This window comes from Anomaloglossus baeobatrachus, chromosome 5 (assembly GCF_048569485.1).
Source record: "Anomaloglossus baeobatrachus isolate aAnoBae1 chromosome 5, aAnoBae1.hap1, whole genome shotgun sequence".
Classification (NCBI taxonomy): domain Eukaryota; kingdom Metazoa; phylum Chordata; class Amphibia; order Anura; family Aromobatidae; genus Anomaloglossus; species Anomaloglossus baeobatrachus.
In genome coordinates this window covers 565,467,155-565,488,578 of record NC_134357.1, presented here as the reverse complement: position 1 = coordinate 565,488,578, position 21,424 = coordinate 565,467,155, and the positions used below count along the sequence as shown (strand labels likewise).

Here is a 21,424-nt window from a genome sequence, read left to right as displayed (position 1 = left end):
TCCCCATTACTGGGCTCAGGCTCCATACACATTAGATGCTGGGGGAGAACAATCGCTCTATAGAAGAGAATTCTCCTGATTGCCCCGTGAAGGATGGATATGGACAGGGACAAGATGGCGGAGAGGATATTACACCTCACCCTAGAGATCCTCTTCCGGCTTACTGGAGAGGTGAGAGATTCTGATGACGTCACATTACATCATTCTTATCTATGGGAATAACAGATGGACAGAACTGGAGAGGTGAGGACTCTGGAAATGTCTGGAGTGAGATTTCTTACTGTGTCTCTCCATAACCAGGATTACACAGTAGTGAAGAAGACCTCTAGTGAGCGCTGTCAGGCCCCTGTGTCTGAGGGATGGGGAAGACCCCTGAGCCCAATCACGGGGCCTCACCCCCCAATACATGAGGACATCAATGACCAGAAGATCCTAGACCTCACCTACAAGATGATTGAGCTGCTGACTGGAGAGGTGACACTGCTGGGAATGCTGGGACATTATACAGTAACGCTATGAAGGGATCGGGGGTGACGGTATCATTGTATGTGTCAGGTTCCTATAAGGTGTCAGGACGTCACCGTCTATTTCTCCATGGAGGAGTGGGAGTATTTAGAAGGACACAAAGATCTGTACAAGGACGTCATGATGGAGGATCCCCGGCCCCTCACATCACCAGGTAATAGACAGGACTAAATACACACGGCCTATAATTATCTGTATGTAAGGAATGAATTCAGTCCCTGTATGTGTCTCCTCCAGTTCTATCCAGTAAGAGGACAACACCAGAGAGATGTCCCCGTCCTCTTCTCCCACAGGACTGTAAACAAGAAGAGCCCGATGTTCCTCAGGATCATCAGGTAGATGGAGAGAAGGTGCCATGAAATCTCCCTATGATGTGTAGACGGCTGTGAAGGTCTTGTGCTCAGTCTTGTTTTATCCTCCAGTATTATATGTGTTATACTTGTGTAATGAGAGCGGTGGAGATGGCAGGATTAGACCTGATCATAGATGGGACTTCTCCATCTGTCTGTGACTTTTACAATCTTTGTTTCAGGGGGAAGATCTGCCCCATATTAATACTACAGAGACATATGTGAGGGGTGATGAGCGGAGTAAAGAGGAGATTCCTACAGATAACCGTCCAGGTGAGTAGTGACCACTAAATGCAGAGAAGTCACAGATTCTTCTCATTCAGCAGCTGCTACAATGTGGGACTAAAGGCTACTTTACACGCTGCGATATCGGTTCCGATGTCGCTAGCGTGGGTACCCGCCCCCATCTGTTGTGCGACACAGGCAAATCGCTGCCCGTGGCGCACAACATCGCGCAGACCCGTCACACTACTTATCTGCCCGGCGACGTCGGTGTCCGGCGAACCACCTCCTTTCTAGGAGGCTATCTGTGCGGCGTCACAGCGACGTCACTGAGCGGCCACCCAATAGAAGCGGAGGGGGCGGAGATGAGTGGCCGGAACATCCCGCCCACCTCCTTCCTTCCTCATTGCGGCCGGGAGGCAGGTAAGGAGAGCTTCCTCGTTCCTGCGGTGTCACACATAGCGATGTGTGCTGCCGCAGGAGCGACGAACTACATCGTTACTGCTGCAGTAACGATAATCGAGAATGGACCCCAATGTCACCGATGAGCGATTTTGCACGTTTTTGCAACGATGCAAAATCGCTCATCGGTGTCACACGCAGCAACATCGCTAATTCAGCCGGATGTGCGTCACAAATTCCGTGACCTTAACGACTCCGCATTGGCGATGTCGCAGCGTGTAAAGCCCCCTTAAGAAAAAGGAACAAAACGTATAATTTTAAAAATAACGTGTAAGAGGTTTCCCATACATCCTAGACACGGGGAATGTGCAGTTTATAGTGGAATATGCACATGTTCCATATTATTTATACTGGCCAGTCATTGATACCTTGTATATTAGTGGATTACAGCACTAATGTGCAGGGATATTCTGAAATAGGACACGTGTACAAAACCTCCAGATGTGTAGTGGAGCCAGACCGCCGCTTTAGAATATTAGGGGTGTCACGGGGTCCTTCTCCCATATCATACAATCAACAGAGCGAGAGATGGCGGTACAATGCAAAGAGCATTTATTCCAAGCAAATCAAAACGGTCCATAACACAATCCACAAAACAGAGGGTAAAATTAGTCCAGTAACACAAATATAGTCCAGTAAGCGATAAATGTCCAGGTCTCTCTGAGAAGCCAGTTTCTCCCAGAGGTTCTATCTTCCTGCTTCACTCTTGAAGTTCTCAAACAGACTGCCTGAATCTCCCAGGTAAGCAGAGAGTTTACAGTAGGTGGCCCACCTCCTCCCACACCCAGGAACGAAAGCGCCTCAAGAGTAGAGATGAGCCACCCCCCTAGAGTTAGAGTTCAGTTCGTCGAATGGAGGACAAGTTCGACGAACCAATTTGAACCCCATTGAAAACAATGGCAGGCAAACACAAACACATACAAATACATAGAAAACACCTTCTAAGGTGTCCAAAAGGTGACAAACAACTCACAAGACACCACAAACACATGGAAAAGTGACAAGGACATATACTCATGCGAAAACAAAAGAGCTAGACGAGTAAAAGGAGGAGGAGACACAGATATAGGCATGTCATGCCCTTCTAAAATCATGTAAAACACAGCAAGGGGACTCCAAAAAGTCTCCCTTTTTTTTTTCCAAAAATTGGGCCACACACAACACTTAAGTGGCATCACTTGTGCCCCATTTGCAAACTGGACATGTTGATTTGCATCAAGCACATTAAAAAATACGCCAGCCTTTACTCTCCCCAGGATGACACCGGGGTAGCAAAGTCCTTGCGGATCCATGACTTGTTCATCTTGATGAATGTTAGTCTGTCCACATTGTCACTGGACAGACGTGTGCGCTTATCTGTCAGCACACACCCAGCAGCACTGAAGACACGTTCAGAGACAACGCTGGCAGCTGGACATGACAAGATCTCCAAGGCGTAAGTGGCGAGCTCAGGCCATTTTTCAAGATTGGAAGCCCAAAATGAGCAAGGCTCCAGTTGCACAGTTATGGCATCGATGTTCATTTGGAGATACTCCTGTATCATCCTCTCCAGCCGTTGACTATGTGTCAGACTTCTTGTCTCTTGTGGCCTTGCAAAGTATGGTCTAAAAAAATTATGAAACGATTCCATAAAATTGCTGTTACCACCAGATACGGTGTTGCTGGTACGGTTTGATTGATGATGACTCCACAGTCCCATACTTGGCAAGTTACAATTGGGAGATTCACTCTGTGCACCACTGGTGTTAGGTGGAAAAGCCGAACTAAGATTGAGTAACAGCTTCTGCTGATACTCCTGCATACATGTGTCCCTTTCTATGGCTGGAATTATTTCGCCAAATTTGGACTTGTACCGGGGATCTAAAGGCTGCTTTACACGAGTCAATCCATCGTGCGATTTATTTGGCAAAGTCTTTTTTTTTTTTTTTTGTTTGTATCGCTGATAGGTAGTTGTCCATGTGTCACACGTTGAGTGTTGTCAAACGACCACAAAGCGCTCATCGATATATTGATTGGCCATGGCGGACGTCCAAAAGGCTTCACACATGTTTTCCTTTGGTCAATCTGTCTTTTGTATGAGCGTAATTAGGCAAACTATACAGCCCTCCGTGACGTTGTCTGGATTGTTGCACGCCCTGAATTCTTCTGACCTGCTCAATCCAGTTCTGCTAATGTGGTTGATTGGTTACATCCCATATATATAGTTTCTCTTCTGCGTCTGTCTTTGTTGCCTCGTGTGTCCTTAGCATCAATCTTGTTTGTTGTTTGTGGTCTGGTTAATGTCGATTTTGATCCAAAAAGGAAAGATTGGCATATAACAACTTACCACAAAAAAGGGATAACAAGGAGTGAGGGCGGAAAATCCAGCGAACAAACAAACGTAAGAAAAATTAGGAGTAATGCACTGTAAAACACTGTGCATGACGCCAAGGCTGAATGTTCACACATCATGACTACAGCTCCGTATTTTATAACAGTAATAACCAATCAAAACGCATCTGCTACAACCAATCCGATTTAGATTAGGCGTGATTATTTAAAACCACAAATACGCCCTGAACGTTTACTGACGTCACAAACAACTACGAGGATGGCCGATTACACGGTGTCACACTTTGCAATGTGTCGTTCATTAAGACTAAACTGACCGATTTTATGGAATTAAACGATGAGTACACGATGGCCGAATTTCAAACGATTAGGCATCGGTTGGACTCGCAAGGAGCTGTCACATGAGGAGATGTCGTTACGAATGACGGAAGTGCGTCACAAAATCCGTGACCCCAACGATGCATCGCACAATAGATCGACTCGTGTAAAGCAGCCTTTAGAGTGTGGCAACCCAGTAGTCATCATTACTTCTAATTTGGACAATCCGAGGTTCATGTTGTAGGTAGTGAGCAAGAAGGCGCTCAAGTGTCTTACGCATCCATGCGAACCAAGTCCTTGCTGTGTTTGTGGCGGCGAAGTGATAACCGTGCTTCATTCCTCTGACATCTCCCCCCAACCTCGTTCAACTGAAATTTGACCAAGGTCTCCCTCATCTGCTGAGTCTTCCATGCCCATCGACAGTTCGTCCTCCATTTCTTCCTGGTCTTCTGCACCTTCCTCAACAGTTTGGCAGCTAACAAGCGCCCTTGTTAATCCCTCTCCCCCACCATCCCATGCCTGCCGCCTTGGTGATGCTGAACGTCTGGACCTTGTAGCTGTTGGTATCCCTTCTGCATATGAATCCTCCTGTACTTTCTCCCCTTCCTCTTGTCCCACCACCTGACTCCTAATAGTGTTTAGAGTGTGCTCCAGCATGTAAATGACTGGAATTGTCATGCTGATAATGGCATTGTCAGCGCTAAACATATTCGTCGCCATGTCGACACTGTGCAGAAGGGTGCATAGATCCTTGATCTGAGACCACTCCATCAGCTTGATCTGCCCCACCTCTGCATCTCGTTGGCCCAGGCTATACGTCATAACGTATTGCACCAGAGCTCGGCGGTGCTGCCACAGTCGCTGCAACATGTGGAGAGTCGAATTCCAGCGTGTCGCCACATCGCATTTCAGGCGGTGAACTAGCAGGCCAAAAGACTTCTGGAGCGATGCAAGTCGGTCAGCTGCGGCGGTTGAACGGCGGAAGTGAGCAGAAAGTGACCGTGCCCTGTGCAGAAGCCCATCTAGGCCGGGATAGTGGGTTAAATATTGCTGGACAACAAGATTCAACACGTGAGCCATACAAGGCACATGTGTCACCTTGCCCCAGCAAAGGGCCGCACCCAGGTTTGCAGCATTGTTGCACACGGCTTTCCCTGGCTGCAGGATGAATGGAGATAACCATTTACTAAACTCACTCTCCAGAGCTGACCACAACTCCTCAGCTGTGTGACTCTTATTTCCCAGACATTTGAACGTAAAGACCGCCTGATACCCTTGAGCTCTGCTGCCAGCATAGTAAGGAGGTGTGCGGGATTCCTTGTGCACAGTTACAACGCGGATCGCCTGACCAGACAGGCTTTGGGCTGAGGTGGAGGACTGAGATGAGGTTGAGGAGGCAGAAGCAGTGGAGGAATTTCGACATACAGAGGATTTAAGCACAACTTATGGGGACGGCAAGACTTGTACAGCAGACCCTTCTCCATCTCTCACCATAGTTACCCAGTGCCCAGTCAGCGATATGTAACGCCCCTGTCCATGCTTACTGGTCCAAGTACCTGTGGTGAAATGCACCCTGTCACACACAGAGTTTCTCAAGGAAGCGGTGGTATTGTGTGCGACATGCTGGTGTAGCGCAGGCACGCCTTTCTTGGAGAAGTAGTGGCGACTGGGCATCTGGTACTGGGGCACAGCGACAGACATAATGTCTCGAAAATTCTGTGTTCACCAGGCGGAAAGGCAGCATTTCTGTAGCCAACAGCTTGTAGGGGGTGAAAGTCAACCTCTTAGCTTTGTCATGGCTAGGAGGAAATGGTCTTTTATTTATCCACATCTGAGGGACCGAGATCTGGCTGCTGTGTGGAGACCGCATTGTGGAGGGTGTCCCTGGAAAACTGCTGGTCTGTGAGGAAAGTGCAGGCGGAGACATGATCTTGCCTTCATCCAAAGTTGGTGCTCTCGATGTCTGATAGAGCTCTACACCAGCACCTGTTTCCCCTTCGAAAACAACTGACGACCTGCCAATCAAACTGCCTGTTGCGGTTAAAGAGGTGGAAGGTCTGCGTCGAAAAGCATGTGTGACAGCTGTCCCCACAGTCATAGAGGATGAAGAGCGCGCGGATGCACTTAAAGAGGCAGACGGTGGTTGGCCCGCTCCGCTAGGCCGCATTGTAGCACAGTGAGCTTCCCACTGAGACTTATGCTTGTTATTCATGTGACGGTTCATGGACGAAGTAGTCAAACTAGTGAGTTTTTGGCCTCTACTTACAGATTGGCGACAAATCTTACAGATCACATGAGTTGGGTGATACTTTGCGATGTCAAAAGAAGTACCAGGCTAGGCAACTATTGGAGCCCATGCCACCTGCAGAGCCATCCCGACTTGTGCTCAGAGGCAGAGTTGTGGCTGAGGATGCAGTTGTTGACGTGCTTCCTTTACTCCGTCTGTGTCTAGGAAGGCGCAAGCTAACCTCGTCGTCAGTCTCATCCTCCTCCACCGCCTCTGCTGACCTCCTCGAGTGCCTGACTGTGGGTTGACACTAAGTGGGATCTACAACCTCATCATCAACCTGTGTGTGTTTGTACTCCCCTCGTCCTCAGACCTAACCTATTCCTTCCCTGACTGAATAGTTAAGTTGTCATTCCAATCAGGTATCTGAGTCTCATCGTCATCAGTATGTTCCTCATTGTCTCCACCAAGAGGAGTTACAGTTTGGGAATGAGGGTCTACATTATGCTCAGAAACATGGTCATCAGGACCTGAATCTGACTCACAAAGCTTCTGCCCATCACTGCAGATCATTTTCTGGTCTGTACTCACTGTAGCTTGGGAGCAGACCTCTGATTCCCAAGCTATAGTGTGACTGAACAGCTCTGCAGACTCACCCATCTCTGTTACCCCATACTCTGCAGGGCGGGTGGAGACTTGAGAGCTAGTAGAAAGCAAGTGTGATTGATGTGACAACTCAGAGGACTGGAGTTTTTTGGATGTTGAAGTTGAGGTGGAGGAGAGGCCACTTGATGGAGCACTTGAGATCCATTCAAGCATGTTCTTTTTTTTTTTTGTGTGTCATCTACCTTTTGTTAGAGTTGTTCGGTGCCGTAAAAAAGGGATCACATCAGATTGTCCACGGAAAGTAGTAGACATCTTACTTTTGCTGGAAGATGGCCTTTCTTCAGCAGATGTTACTGTAGCTTTACCACCTACCCCACGGACACACACTTTTTTTCCCTTTCCAACATAATAATAATAATAATAATAATTTTATTCATTTATATAGCGCTATTAATTCCACAGCGCTTTACATACATTAGCAACACTGTCCCCATTGGGGCTCACAATCTAGAGTCCCTATGTGTATGTCTTTGGAGTGTGGGAGGAAACCGGAGCACCCGGAGGAAACCCACGCAAACACGGGGAGAACATACAAACTCCTTGCAGATGGTGTCCTTGGTGGGATTTGAACCCAGGACCCCAGCGCTGCAAGACTGCAGTGCTAACCACTGAGCCACCGTGCCGCCCATGCCAACATGCCTGTTCCCCTTTCCACCAGCATCTGTCCTTTTGCCACTCATTTTGTTTGTGACCAAATTGGACATTTAAAATGTCGTAGCAAAAATGGAGAGGTGGTGTAGATTGCAGCGGTTGTCTAGCTTTATTGACAGCTGAAGAACCAACACTGACTATCCCAGACAATGAAAATATGTCCCTAAAAGTGTCAGCACTTTTTGCAATTAAAATTGCATAGCAAAAATGGGCAGTTGTGCAGAATTCACAGTTGGTGTACCTTGTTTGCAGCAGAGGAACCCTAAGTTAGTATCCCAGACAATTTTAGTATGCCCCTAAAAATGGCAGCACTTTTGGCAATTAAAATTGCGTAGCACAAATGGACAGGTGCTGTACAATGCAGAGGTGGTATAGCTAAATTGTCAGCAGAGGAACCCTAACGTAGTATCCCAGACAATGAAACTATGGCCCTAAAAGCAGGGCCGGACTGGGACTAAAATTCAGCCCTGGCATTTGGAGGTACACAGGCCCACTTTTCGCGTGGTGAATGTGTAATATATTTCTGCACTTGTATATGTGAGCACTATATGGCACTATGTTGCACTGTATGGCGCTATGTTGCACTGTATGGCGCTATGTGACGCTATCACTCTATGTCACAATATATGGCGCTATGTAACACTTTATGGCACTATGTGACACTGTATGGCATTATGTGAGTACTGTATGGCATTATCTGAGTATTGTACGGCACTATGTGACACATTTTTGCAGTGTGTAGCAGACCTTGATGTATTTTCTGCTCTTTGCTTCCCTGATTTGTTGATTGTTCCATCACATACCTGTGCCCTAATCACTTTACAAGCACTGCAGTCACTACAGGGGATTGTACCTGTGCGGACAGGTCCAGGACTAATATCACTGATATCACACTAATTATTAATGACTCCGCGTCCCTCCCCACACACATACACAATACAATGCACCCCCATTAACCCTCTCCCCACACACACACACACACACACACAATACAATGCACCCCCATTACCCTCACACACACACATAGAATACAATGCACCCCCATTAGCCTCTCTCACACTCACACACACACACACACACACACACACACACACACACACACACACACACACACACACTACAATGCACCCCCATTACCCCTACACACACACACACACACACTCACACACACTACAATGCACCCCAATTACCCCTCCACACACACACACACTACAACGCACCCCCATTACCCCTCCACACACACACACAAAATACAATGCACCCCCATTAGCCTCTGTCACACACACACACACGCACACACTACAATGCACCCCCATTAACCCTCCCCACACACACACACACTACAAATCACCCCCATTACCCCTCCCCACACACACACACATACAATACAATGCATCCCCATTACACACACACACACACACACATACACACACACTACAAATCACCCCATTACCCCTCCCCACACACACACACACACAATACAATGCATTCCCATTACACACACACACACACACACACACACACACACACTACAATGCACCCCCATTACCCCTCCCCACACACACACACACACACACACACACACACATGCATGCATACATACAATACAGTGCATCCCCATTACACACACACACACACACGTAAATACATTTCAACAGGAAGGAGGAAGCTGCGGTCACCGGCACCGCCGCGCTCCTCAGCAGCGTGTGCATGCCAGGCCGGCACAGCAGCACACAACAGGGCCGGCACAGCACAGCGCTGCCTCCTGGTCCTGCTGCAGCCAGCGTGCCCGACATGCACACACTGCAGAGGAGCGCGGCGGTGACTGAAGATACCGCGGCCAACTACAGGCACCGGCCCACTACATGGACCGGCCCATCTGGCATTTGCCAGAATTGCCCTTTGGTCAGTCCGGGCCTGCCTAAAAGTGTCAGTCAAAAGTGTCAATTTAAAATTGCGTAGCAAAAATGGACAGGTGTGTAGAATGCACAGCTGCTGTAGCTAGCTGGTCAGCAAAGGAAGCCTCACTTTCTATCCCTGCCAATGAAATAATGCCCCAGGAATTGCCTGAGCTGATGTAGCCATGCACAGTTATAAACACCTGCACAGCGTTGGCACAGACCTGCCTAGCAACAATGGCTATGAACGGCCGTAATGCAGCCCTGAAAAGGGCTGAAATTACAAGTAATCCCTAATCCCTAAAGCTCTGTGTAGATTGCACTGTATGTCTATAGCGCATGCAGCAGCGGGAGCTGTGACTGTCACCCACTTGCAGCAGACAGATAATGGCGGCGATGGGGAAAATGGCCATGTCTTATAAGGCAAGGACATGTGACATGCACAGCCTATGACACAGGCTATTGCTTGTCTGGCAAAAATCCACTTTGCTGTGTGTGTGTCTGTGATTTGCTGACCGCCTGGCCCGCCCCACTGTACGCGCAGTTAGGGAAAAAAATGGCAATCGCCATTCTTTCAGCACTCGGCAGCAGCACTGATCTAAACCCCGTCCCCCCTGCACAGTATACGCTGAATTTTGATATCATTATTCACGGTGACTCACACTATCACATTGAAAAGCCAGCTAGTAACTAGCTACGCTTTTTGGTGATCGAACCGTTCTCGAACGTAACTCGAACTGCCGAACTAAGCAAATCGTTCGAGTTCATTGAACGACTCGAACACCCCCCAAAATCACTCGAACATGAAATTGGCGACCCGTTCAACTCGAACATCGCTCATCTCTACTCAAGAGGCTATAACCTTGCACTACAGGGGGTGATTCTTACAAACAATACAATGTACACAGAAGGAGTAATAATAATGTACAGTGAACCAAGCTTAAAATAGGAATCTGTACAGCAAGATACACCTCCCCCCATATCCCACCATCACAACCTCTCCCTCCTTCTGAATAAGTGAGTATGCCATGAGGTCTACACAGACCTCTGGCCATCTCACTTAAGTGCATGTTGCTCAGCTGTGGCTAGTCTATCAGCATTCTGGTGTTGGCTACCACGCTTGTATTGGATGGAGAAGCTGTAGGTAGTACTGTGTACAGCAATAGGGTTGGAAGCACAAGCTTCCCTTTTGTGTCCTCCTTCACTCAAACTGTGTTTCCTGCACCCACAAATTGACATTGTAGATCTCCCACATCATTTCCTAGGAGAATATATGCAGGCAGGTCACTCATCACCCCAACCACACATTGCTTGATCCCAAAGCCAAAGTCCAGATCTACAGTCGCCTTTGGGATATTTCTCCTTTGTCCTCCAGCCAGTTCAATAACAATCCCTGGTCCATGATGTATCGCCTCTCGCCGAACCACTCGGGAATCAGCTATTGTGAGAAATGCCCCGGAGTCACAAAATCCAATGATTCTGTCCATCCAGCACAACCTCCTGTAAGTGCTTCCTCTGATGGTAGTTCGGCTGTAGAGAGTGAACAGGTCGATTTGGTGCAAGGTCATTCCTCAATCGACCAGCAGGGCAAGTTTTTTGCAAATGCCCAGGTTGCCCACATCGATAACATCTCCTCTGCGTTGTGCTCCTTCGAATGTGAATTCTGGAGAAGGCAGTAGGAGAACCTGGTGATAAAGGCCGGAGGCCATACACTCCAACTGGGGCATCTATGGTGCAGGGGTCAGTGGTACACTCCGGTGGAGGTGGTGGTAACTCTTCCTCAGGCGCGATGGAATGCACAAAATGCACCGGACGAGATAGAGGTGCGTGGGGGTCCCTCCGAATCCTTGCGGGACAAATGGATTGCAGGTGCCCAGGTTGTCCACACCCATAACATCTCCTTTCTGTGATTCTCCCAGAGCGTGGTTGGAACTGTTGGGGTGCAGGATTGGGAGCCGTGGTTGTCATCGGCCTGCTGCTGGGTGAAGGGGCAGATATAACCGGAGAGGGCAGGGGTGCAGGAGCAGGCTGTGGCTTATTGTCTAGAAGCGTCCTCCATTGCGTTCGGATAGTAAGGGCCTAATCCGCCAGTGCTGTAGCTCCATCCAAGGTGCACGGCGTGTGTTCTCTGACCCATTCCCGTATTTCTCAAGGACACTTGTAAAAAAATTTTTCTATAAGAAATACCTGTATCATGTCTTCCACAGTGAAGGCGTCTTCCGCTTCCAGCCATCTCTGACATGCCTGGGACATCTTATGGGCATACATCCTAAACGATCCCCCGTGGTGCATGGGAGGTCTCGGAACTGTGCCCTATATGAGTCTGGGGTGATGGCATGGTAATCCAGGATAGTCCGCTTTACAATGTTGTAATCCTGGTTCTGCTGTGAGTCAATGGTGCGATAAGCCTCAGCCAGGCTTCCATTCAGGAGTCCCACTAACAAACGAACCCAGCCAGAGTGGGGAACAATCATCATGACACACTGCTGCTCAAAGTCCTTGAAGAACCCTTCCACATCTCTGGAAGCCTCATCAAATGGCTTGAAGTCCGCCCGGGTGATCCGTACAGGCTCCCGGATCGCTGTGTTTACGCTCCAACTTACATTATTCTCTCTGTCGGACGCCATTGCTTCTTGTCTCTTCTGTGCTCGGCGAGCAGCCTGCTCCTTATATTCCTGAGATACACCGAGGCCAAGGGCTGCCATCTCTTCTTCGAACCACACCACTGACTGGCTTTTTGAGGCAGGGATCCTCGTCCCCAGTGTTTGTCCGTCAGACATCTGGGAGGAGGCGGACTGGCTCTCACCCACAAGTAGATCAATTAAGGCTTCTTTACTCAGTCCCTGGTAGCTCAGGCCCAGATCTTTGGCTCTCTCCTTTAGACTTGATGCAGTCCAGTTTCTGTACTCACTCTGTTGGTGGATCTCCATTAGGCTGCGCTCTGTTGATCCCACTGCTGCCACCAGTTGTCACGGGGTCCTTCTCCCATTCTCCCATATCATATAATCAACAGAGCGAGAGATGGCTGTACAATCCAAAGAGCATTTATTCCAAGCAAATCAAAACAGTCCATAACATAATCCACAAAACAGAGGGTAAAATTAGTTCAGTAACACAAATATAGTCAAGGTAAGCGATAAATGTCCAGGTCTCTCTGAGAATCCAGTTTCTCCCAGAGGTTTAATCTTCCTGCTTCACTCTTGAAGTTCTCAAACAGACTGCCTGAATCTCCCAGGTAAGCAGAGAGTTTACAGTAGGTGGCCCACCTCCTCCCACACTCCGGGATGGAAGCGCCTCAAGAGGCTATAACCTTCCACTACAGGAGGTGATTACTTACAAACAATACAATGTACATAGGAATACAAATAATGGACAGTGAACCAAGCTTAAAATAGGAATCTGTACAGCAAGATACACCTCCCCCCATATCCCACTATCACAATCCGTTATTATAATCTGTGTGGAAAAATCTTGCTGCAGCCATAATGTGCCATATACAACATGTGAGCGGTGTAGCCCATCACTGTCCTCACAGTATATCCGATGCAGTGGTCATGTCTGTTATCGGGCTCGTCTTCACAGCAGCCAAGTAGACCAAGATGGGAGAAGAGCGTTAAAGTGGTAGCCCTGAAATGGCAATGGATTCAAAAGGAGAGTAATGCTTATATTATAATAATAATTTTATTTTTATAGCGCCAACATATTCCGCAGCGCTTTACAGTTCTGAGGTTCATACACAATCAATAGGAGCCTTTATAGAAGATAGAATTATTAAAGCAAAAATAAAAGATAACCCTGCTCATACGAGTTTACAATCTACAATGGTATGAGATGGGGGTGACACAAGGTTCAAGGGCTTATTTACATTGACTGTCCAGCCAACTCGAAGAAGTGGGGATAGATAAAGTCTGCATGAGTTGTCACCAGCCAATCTTTTGTAATGCTTTTGGGTGAGGTAAAGTTTGAGGGAGAATTATGTTCTAAGAAATACTGGAGGGGATATATATAAATTGACTTTGATTAGGGGTGTGATAGGCCACCATAAAAAGATGTGTTTTTAGGGAGCGTCTGAAGCTGTGCGGTCTTGGATGGTCCTAGTTTCTTGGGGTAGAGCATTCCAGAGGATTGGTGCAGCTTGGTAGAAGTCTTGAAGCTGTGAGTGGGAGGTTAAGATTAGTGTTGATGTTAGTCAAAAGTCGTTTGTGGAGCATAGAGAGCAGGTAGGTTGATAGATAGAGATAGGGGTGGAGAGGTAGGGAGCTTCTGCACTGTGAAGAGCTTTGTGGGTGAGAAGAAGCAATGCAAATTGGATCCTATAATGTATGCCAGCCAGTGCAATTGTAGCGCCAGCATCCCTACAGAGACGCCGACTTACTCATCGCCCAGGCTGAGTCACTTCCTCCCCCTGCCATCCACGTGTGCTAATAGCAAACTTCTCATAGATGGGCTGACCATAATTTCACTGGACTAGCCTTGGTATGGCTAGGGCAATGTATGCAATACTCGATAATACATATTGAAAACAGGAGGACAAGAGTACTTTGTGCAAAAAAGACAGACAAGTACCATACCAACAAGGAAAGGTAAAGATATGTATACCAATGTTAAATTAAGGGAACCATATTTACCTAAAGTGCTAGTGCATGCAAGTAAGGCGCTGTGGAGGAAAGTTCCTAGGCCATACAGTACCCCCAGACCGGATCACAGGACCGGCTATGCGCGTTTCGCTACGTGTTGCACGCTTCTTCAGGGAGGAAGATCTTCCACCATGAAGAAGCATGCAACACATAGCGAAACGCTTACCTTTCTTTGTTGGTATGGTACTTATTACTTAGAGAACTGTTCTCTTTATATTTTACCATGCCTTGTAATATCCGACCAAACCATCAACATTTGGAAACCTCTTTTTCCTATTAATTGGCCACCTGTCCCCCCTTCCCCAATCTTCAGTGGTTGTTTTTAGATTCTTTTACATAGTGCTTGTTTGTGTACTCAATAAAATTGTCTGGTTTTTTTTGCACAAAGTACTCTTGATCTACTGTTTTAAACATCCACGTGTGCTGGTGTCTCCTTCCCCTCCCGGGGCCTGTGCACGCAGCCCAGGTCTCCCGGAAATGTCTCTAAGCCTATTTCTGAGAGGTACTTTGTATTTAAGGCACCCTCCCATTAGGGGAGGTGACTGCGCATCGCTTCTTGTTACTCAGTGTTTCAGTCTACTAGCTAGTTGTCAGGTCCCGTTTCTCCTTGTGTTAGTTTCCTGTACCTGCATTCCCATACTTGTCTATCCCTGCCGTGCCCACCACTCCTGTCCTTCCCCCCTGTCTAGCTTGCCTCAGTATGTAACCCCGCCTCTACCTGTGTCTATACCTGAGTCCGTCACCTGCCACAGTTTGTCACTACCCTGGGAGTGGTACCTGGTGTCCACCTTGTGGTGGGCATTTAGTTAAGACCCTCCCTTTAAAAGGTAATCCCAGGTCCCGCCTGTGATCCATTGGTTCCCCTACTCCCACTTGCTGGCTCTACATCAGCCACGAGCGTTACAGCAATGACTGGCGCAGAGCAAAAGCGCCTGAGTAACGATTAGCTAGATACGTGACTCTGGCTGCAGCATAAAGGATGGACTGGAGAAGAGAATGTCTAGTGAGGGGAAGGCCAATTAATAGGGAATTACAGTAATCGAGGTGGGAGTGGATCAGCGCCACAGTGAGTGAGGGTTTTTGTTGTTACTATGATGACAAAGGGGCGGATTCTAGAGATGTTCTTCAGGTGCAAGCGACAAGAGTGGGCAAAAGATTGTATATTGGAGGCGACAGAAACATCAGTGTCAAGCATAACACCCATACAGCGATCCTGCAGCCTATGCATTATTATGATGCATGACACAGAGAAGATGTCAGGTTTGGGGAGGTTAGCAGATGGAGGGAGTAGAAGAAGCTCACTTTTGGAAAGGTTAAATTTCAGATCGTGGACAGACATGATATTGGAGACTGCGGAAGACAGTCACTGGTGTTCTTTAATAGAGGGTGGATCCGGCACAAAACGTCCAAAAATTTTAGAAGTATCAGACGCGATAGTCTTCAGTCATGGATCATGACTAAGGACGATCGCGTCTGAAACGCGTTGATCGGAGGAGTTTATTTTATGCTGTTTTTTTATTTTTTTTAATAAATGTGAAGTTTTACATTATACTTCTGAAATTTTTGGACGTTTTGTGCCGGGATCTACCCTCTATTGATTGTCTTCAGCCTTCCTTCCAGCGAGCACCGTCCAGATACTCCTCTAAGAATTTCCCCTGTTGTGGTGAGCTGAATTTCACTTTTTTCTTGTACTGGTATTCTTTAGTACAGCGGCGGTGAGGTCAGGGGATAAGGTTTATAGCTGTGTATATTCATTTATCACATTCTTCCACTTTTTTGATCTGAAGAAAGAGACCAGCACTCCTTGTATTCTTTATGAAGACAAATCGTTTGTGTTCCATGTATAGGCGTCACATTGTGACGCCTGTGCATGGAACTGAACAATTCAAAGATTTGTCTATATAACGAATACAAGGAGTGCCAGATTGTGGATGCCTTCCATAGACCTGAGCATCATTTACCTTTGGTGCTGCCCGAAACTGTTTTCCTTTCCACTCTTTCTTATCAACACGAGAAAACCATTTCACAAATTTACTTTTCCAGTTTTTACACTTTCTACAAAGTCAAAGCTTCTTTATGTATAATTGCACTGTTCCTCCGTTCTGCAGTAAAACGCATGTGGCTGTCAGGGATTGTGCCGGACAGACTCCCCTAATAGTACTGACTGACAGGCTCAATTATGATTCTCAACTTCGAGTCTTACTACAAAATAGTGGTGACAGACACTCTGAGACATGAACCTAGGAAGATGCTGAATTCATACTGAATTGGCAAACTGCTAGAAACGATCCTGGTGGCCTCATATCATTATCTAGTGGTTCTTGCTCTGTGCTCCTTGCTTAGAATACCACCAACATATTAGTGAATGATATTATTGCAATTTTATTAAACATTTTTATAATTAAATAAAATTATTTCAAAGTTTATATTATTGAAAAAATAAGTGTTTTTCTTAACAGGCGACTGTGTTAGGAGGTCAGAGGGACTTCTGGCATCTTCAGATTCTCAATCATATGGTGTTTGTGTGCTACAAGACACAAATGAAGAGTATTATGTTATTCCAGCTGTATCAGTGCCTCACAGCAAAGATCTACCATCTGATCCTGGTAAACAGGTCTTATCTTCTGATCCATCACAGGCTATTAAGGAAAATAATTATAACATCCCTTCTGTTACTTTTATCAAAGGAATGAAGATATTTTCATGTTCAGACTGTGGAAAATGTTATAAAAAGAAATCAAGTCTTGTTATGCATCAGAGAACTCACACAGGGGAGATGCCATTTTCATGTTCAGACTGTGGGAAATGTTATACAAAGAAATCAAGTCTTGTTACGCATCAGAGAACTCACACAGGGGAGATGCCATTTTCATGTTTAGACTGTGGGAAATTTTTTAATCAGAAATCAACTCTCATGAAACATCGGAGAATTCACACAGGCGAGCAGCCCTTTTTATGTTCAGACTGTGGGAAATGTTTTAAGCAGAAATCAAATCTTGTTAAACATCAGGGAATTCACACAGGAACGATGCCATTTTCATGTTCAGAATGTGGGAAATGTTTTAGAGAGAAGTTAAATCTTGTTACACATCAGAGAACACACACAGGGGAGAAGCCATATCCATGTCCAGAATGTGGGATATGTTTTTCAGACAAATCAAATCTTGTTAAACATCAGAGAACACACACCGGGGAGTCGCCATTTTTATGTTCCGAATGTGGGAAATGTTTTAAGCAGAAATCAAATCTTGTTACACATCAGAGAACTCATACAGGGGAGAAGCCATTTTCATGTTCAGACTGTGCAAAATGTTTTAATCAGATAACAAGTCTTATTAAACATCGGAGAATTCACACAGGGGAGAAGCCATTTTCATGTTCAGAATGTGGGAAATGTTTTGTAGATAAATCACATTTGGTTAGTCATCAAAAAAGTCACATAGGGAAGAAACCAGATCTATACTGAGATTGTGGAAAATTGTTTTATTTCTAAACAACTCTTGTTAAACATTAAAGAACTCAAATAGTTGAGAAGAAATTTTCATACCCAGAATGTGGAAAATGTTCTATTTTAAAATAAAATTCTCAAGTTTTGATAAAATTGTGTTATAAATAAAGGGGAGAAGCCAAATTCATTTTCTGAATTTAAGGAATGTTTCCCCCAAATGAATACAATAATAATATAGAATCAAAATAGCTCAAATATATTCACACCTGTGCACTGAATATTTTATATTAATATATACAGTGTATGAAATACATATACACTATATGAACAAAAGTATTAGAACATCTACATATTAGACGTACAGGATGTTTTTTTGGTCTCCTATTCTAAATCCATAGAAATGTATGAATGGGAGTGTGTCTGTGGGAAATCTTCAGAAGAGCATTTGTGAGGTCCAACCGAACTTCTCTTTTTGTGCTGGGTTAAAGTCATGCTGCAACAGAAGACGGCCTTACTCAAACCGCAAACGCAAAGTTGTAAGCATTCAATATCCAAAATGTATTGGTATGATGAATTAAGATTAGGGCTGAGCGGATCCGGACTGTATTAGTCCGGATCCGCGCGGTTTCAGCGCTATGTCTGTGCCCGACCCGGGCGTAGGATTCCAGGTGCACGATCCGGAATTGGCAATTAATAAAAATAAACAAAACCAGAAATAAATGAGAGTTTCATACTTACCGAGACTCTGTGTCATGGCGGCACACTGCTTCCGGGTCGTGCATTCACTTCCTGTACTATTCATCACATACACACAGCTTTCGGTGTTTTCCTCGCCCACCAGCTGTCCTCTCATTTGTGATTGGTTGCAGGCTGACGCGCCCCCCAACCTGTGACCGTCTCTGCTGCGATCATCGCTTATCGCGGCTCAGTAAATGGCTACACTCAGAGCTGGCAGTATTCTCTATGGCTGCTCGCTCTGACATGTAGTAGAGCTGGATGTGTCGTCGTTGGGACGTCGTGTGGATTACGCCGGAGCGGGAGGGGTGTGTTGGTGGTTAATAAAGTGGTGAAGGAGGGAGAGTTTTGTACTTTATTTCAAATAAAGGATTTTTCTTTGTGTCTGTTTATTTACATTCATGTACAGGTTTGTGTGATGCAGGTATCTGATAGATGCCTGTGCCATCACAATCTAGGGTTTAGTAGCAGTCGTGCGCCGCTATTAACCCCTGCTATTACCTCGATTGCTAGCGCACTAGGGCAATCGAGATGAGCCGATATCGCACTGGAATTGTCACATCTAATAGATGCGGCAATACCGGGTGGCTGCGGGCTGAGAATATACCAGCCCCCAGCCGGCATTATCATGGCTGGGGATGAAAATTAGGGGGCACCGCATGTCGTTTTTTTTTTTAATTATTTAAAAAAAAAAAAACAAAAAAAACATGCGGTTTTTCTTAGGGTGCTTTCACACTTGCGTTGAATGGCATCCGTCACAATGCGTTGTGTCACGCATGTGACGGATGCATTGTAAATAGTGTGATATAAAGGCAACGGATTCCTGTGAAATAACGCGTTGCGTTAAGCCGAGAGAGCGAGCCCCGATCATCACAGCACACATTCCGGCACTACCACACTCATTATCACCGCACACCGGCACTACCGCCCGCCATCATCATCATTGCACACCCTGGCACTACCGCCCCCATCATCATCACTGCACACCCCGGCACTACCGCCCCCATGATCATTGCACACACCCCAGCACTACCGCACCCATCATCATCGCACACACGCAAGCACTACCGCACTCATTATCACCGCACACACTACCTCAGTGACGCCCCCGCTGACAGCGCGACTCCCTTCAGTTGCTGCCTGGAGCTGACAGAGAGCAGCGGTGTTCTATGGCCGCTCCTGTCAGCTTCATGTAGCAGAGCTGGATGCGTTGCGGGACCTAGTGTGAATTCTGTCGGACCTGGAGGGGTATTTGGGGATTTTAATAAAGTGGTGAAAGAGGTTTTTTTTATCTTTTATTCCAAACAAAGTATTTTTTCGGGTGTATGTGTTTATTTACTTTCACTTACAGGTTAATCATTGGGGTGTCTCATAGATGCCTGCCATGATTAACCTAGGACTTAGTGGCAGCTATGGGCTGCCATTAACTCCTTATTACCTCGATTGCCATCGCACCAGGGCAATTCGGGATGAGCCGCATAGAGTCCCAGGACTGTTGCATCTAATGGATGCGGCAATTCCGGGCGGCTGCTGGCTGATATTGTTAGGCTGGGGGGCTCCCCGTAACGTGGAGCTCCCCATCCTGAGAACAGCAGCCTTCAGCCATGTGGCTTTACCCTGGCTTGTATCAAAATTGGGGGGGACCTCGTGTCTTTTTTTTAAATTATTTATTTTACTGCACGATATAGACCCGCCCACCGGCGGCTGTGATTGGTTGCAGTGAGACAGCTGTCACTCAGCGTGGGGGCGTCTCTGACTGCAACCAATCATAGGCGCCGGTGGGCGGGGAAAGCAGTAAATACGAGATGGAATAATGAGTGGCCGGCATTTTCAAAGAGGAAAAGCCGCCAGTGCAGTGTGACAGCTGTGCAGCGCTGCGCCCGTGATCAGTGAGTATGAGAGAGGGAGAGAGACCGACATTGACACAGAGAGAGAGACCGACCAACAGACCGACAGAGAGAGACTGACTGACAGAGAGAGAGATAAAGACCAGGAGTTATGTTGAACGATTTAGAACCTTCTGCGGGACATGATGAGCATGCTCAGTAGAACTTGACGGAATCCTACACAGGAATCCGTCGCCAAATGCATGGCGACGGAATCCAGCACCATAGACATTCATTATGCCTCTTAACGGATCCTGACGGAATCCTGCGGAGTGCGTTTATTTACAGCAACAAAAAATGCTACATTCAGCGTTCCCTCCGCCCGACGTTCATTGACGGTCAGCGACAAAACAACTGATGCGCTGCGGGGCGGATGCAACACAAGACCATCCGTTGCTATCCGTAGCTAATAGAAGTCTATGAGGAATAAAACGGTTTCCTGCAATGGTTACCGTAATTCCTCAAGGCGGCGGATAGCAACGTATGCCGTTCACCGCAAGTGTGAAAGCGCCCTTAGACCGCAGTCACACTTGTGAGGGACACCCACGAGTCTGACATCGCAGGACAGCTGCACACTTCTGACAGGAGCGTGCATGTGTTTCTGTCTACATGCACGCTCATGCTCAGACAGCGGCAGGCTGTGCCGGGTGTCATGTCTGACAACGCATCACCCGCACACTTCTGACAGTGTGACCGGCAGACATTTGCACTGTTTTCCCCGCCCACCGGCTGTCCTCTCGTCTGTGATTGGTTGCAGACAGCACGCCCCCAGCCTTTGACAGTGTCTACTCCAGTCATCGCGGCTCAGGCTACACTCAGAGCTGGCAGTCGTGTTCTATGGCTGCTCGCTCTGACATGTAGCAGAGGTGGATGTGTCGTCGAGGGACGTCGTGTGGATTACTGCAGGGTGTTGGGGGGTTAATAAAGTGGTGAAGGAGGGGGTATTTGTACTTTATTTCAAATAAAGGATTTTTGTCTGTCTTGTTTATTTACATTCATTTACAGGTTTGTGTGATGCAGGTATCTCATAGACGCCTGTGCCATCACAAACCTAGGGTTTAGTAGCAG

General features: G+C 46.8%; 1 pseudogene; it reads left to right on the top strand.

Annotated features, from left to right (window-relative positions):
• Positions 1-17,801, top strand: part of LOC142313035 (uncharacterized) — an 88,569-nt pseudogene extending 70,768 nt beyond the window's left edge.
• The last annotated feature ends 3,623 nt before the right edge of the window (positions 17,802-21,424 follow it).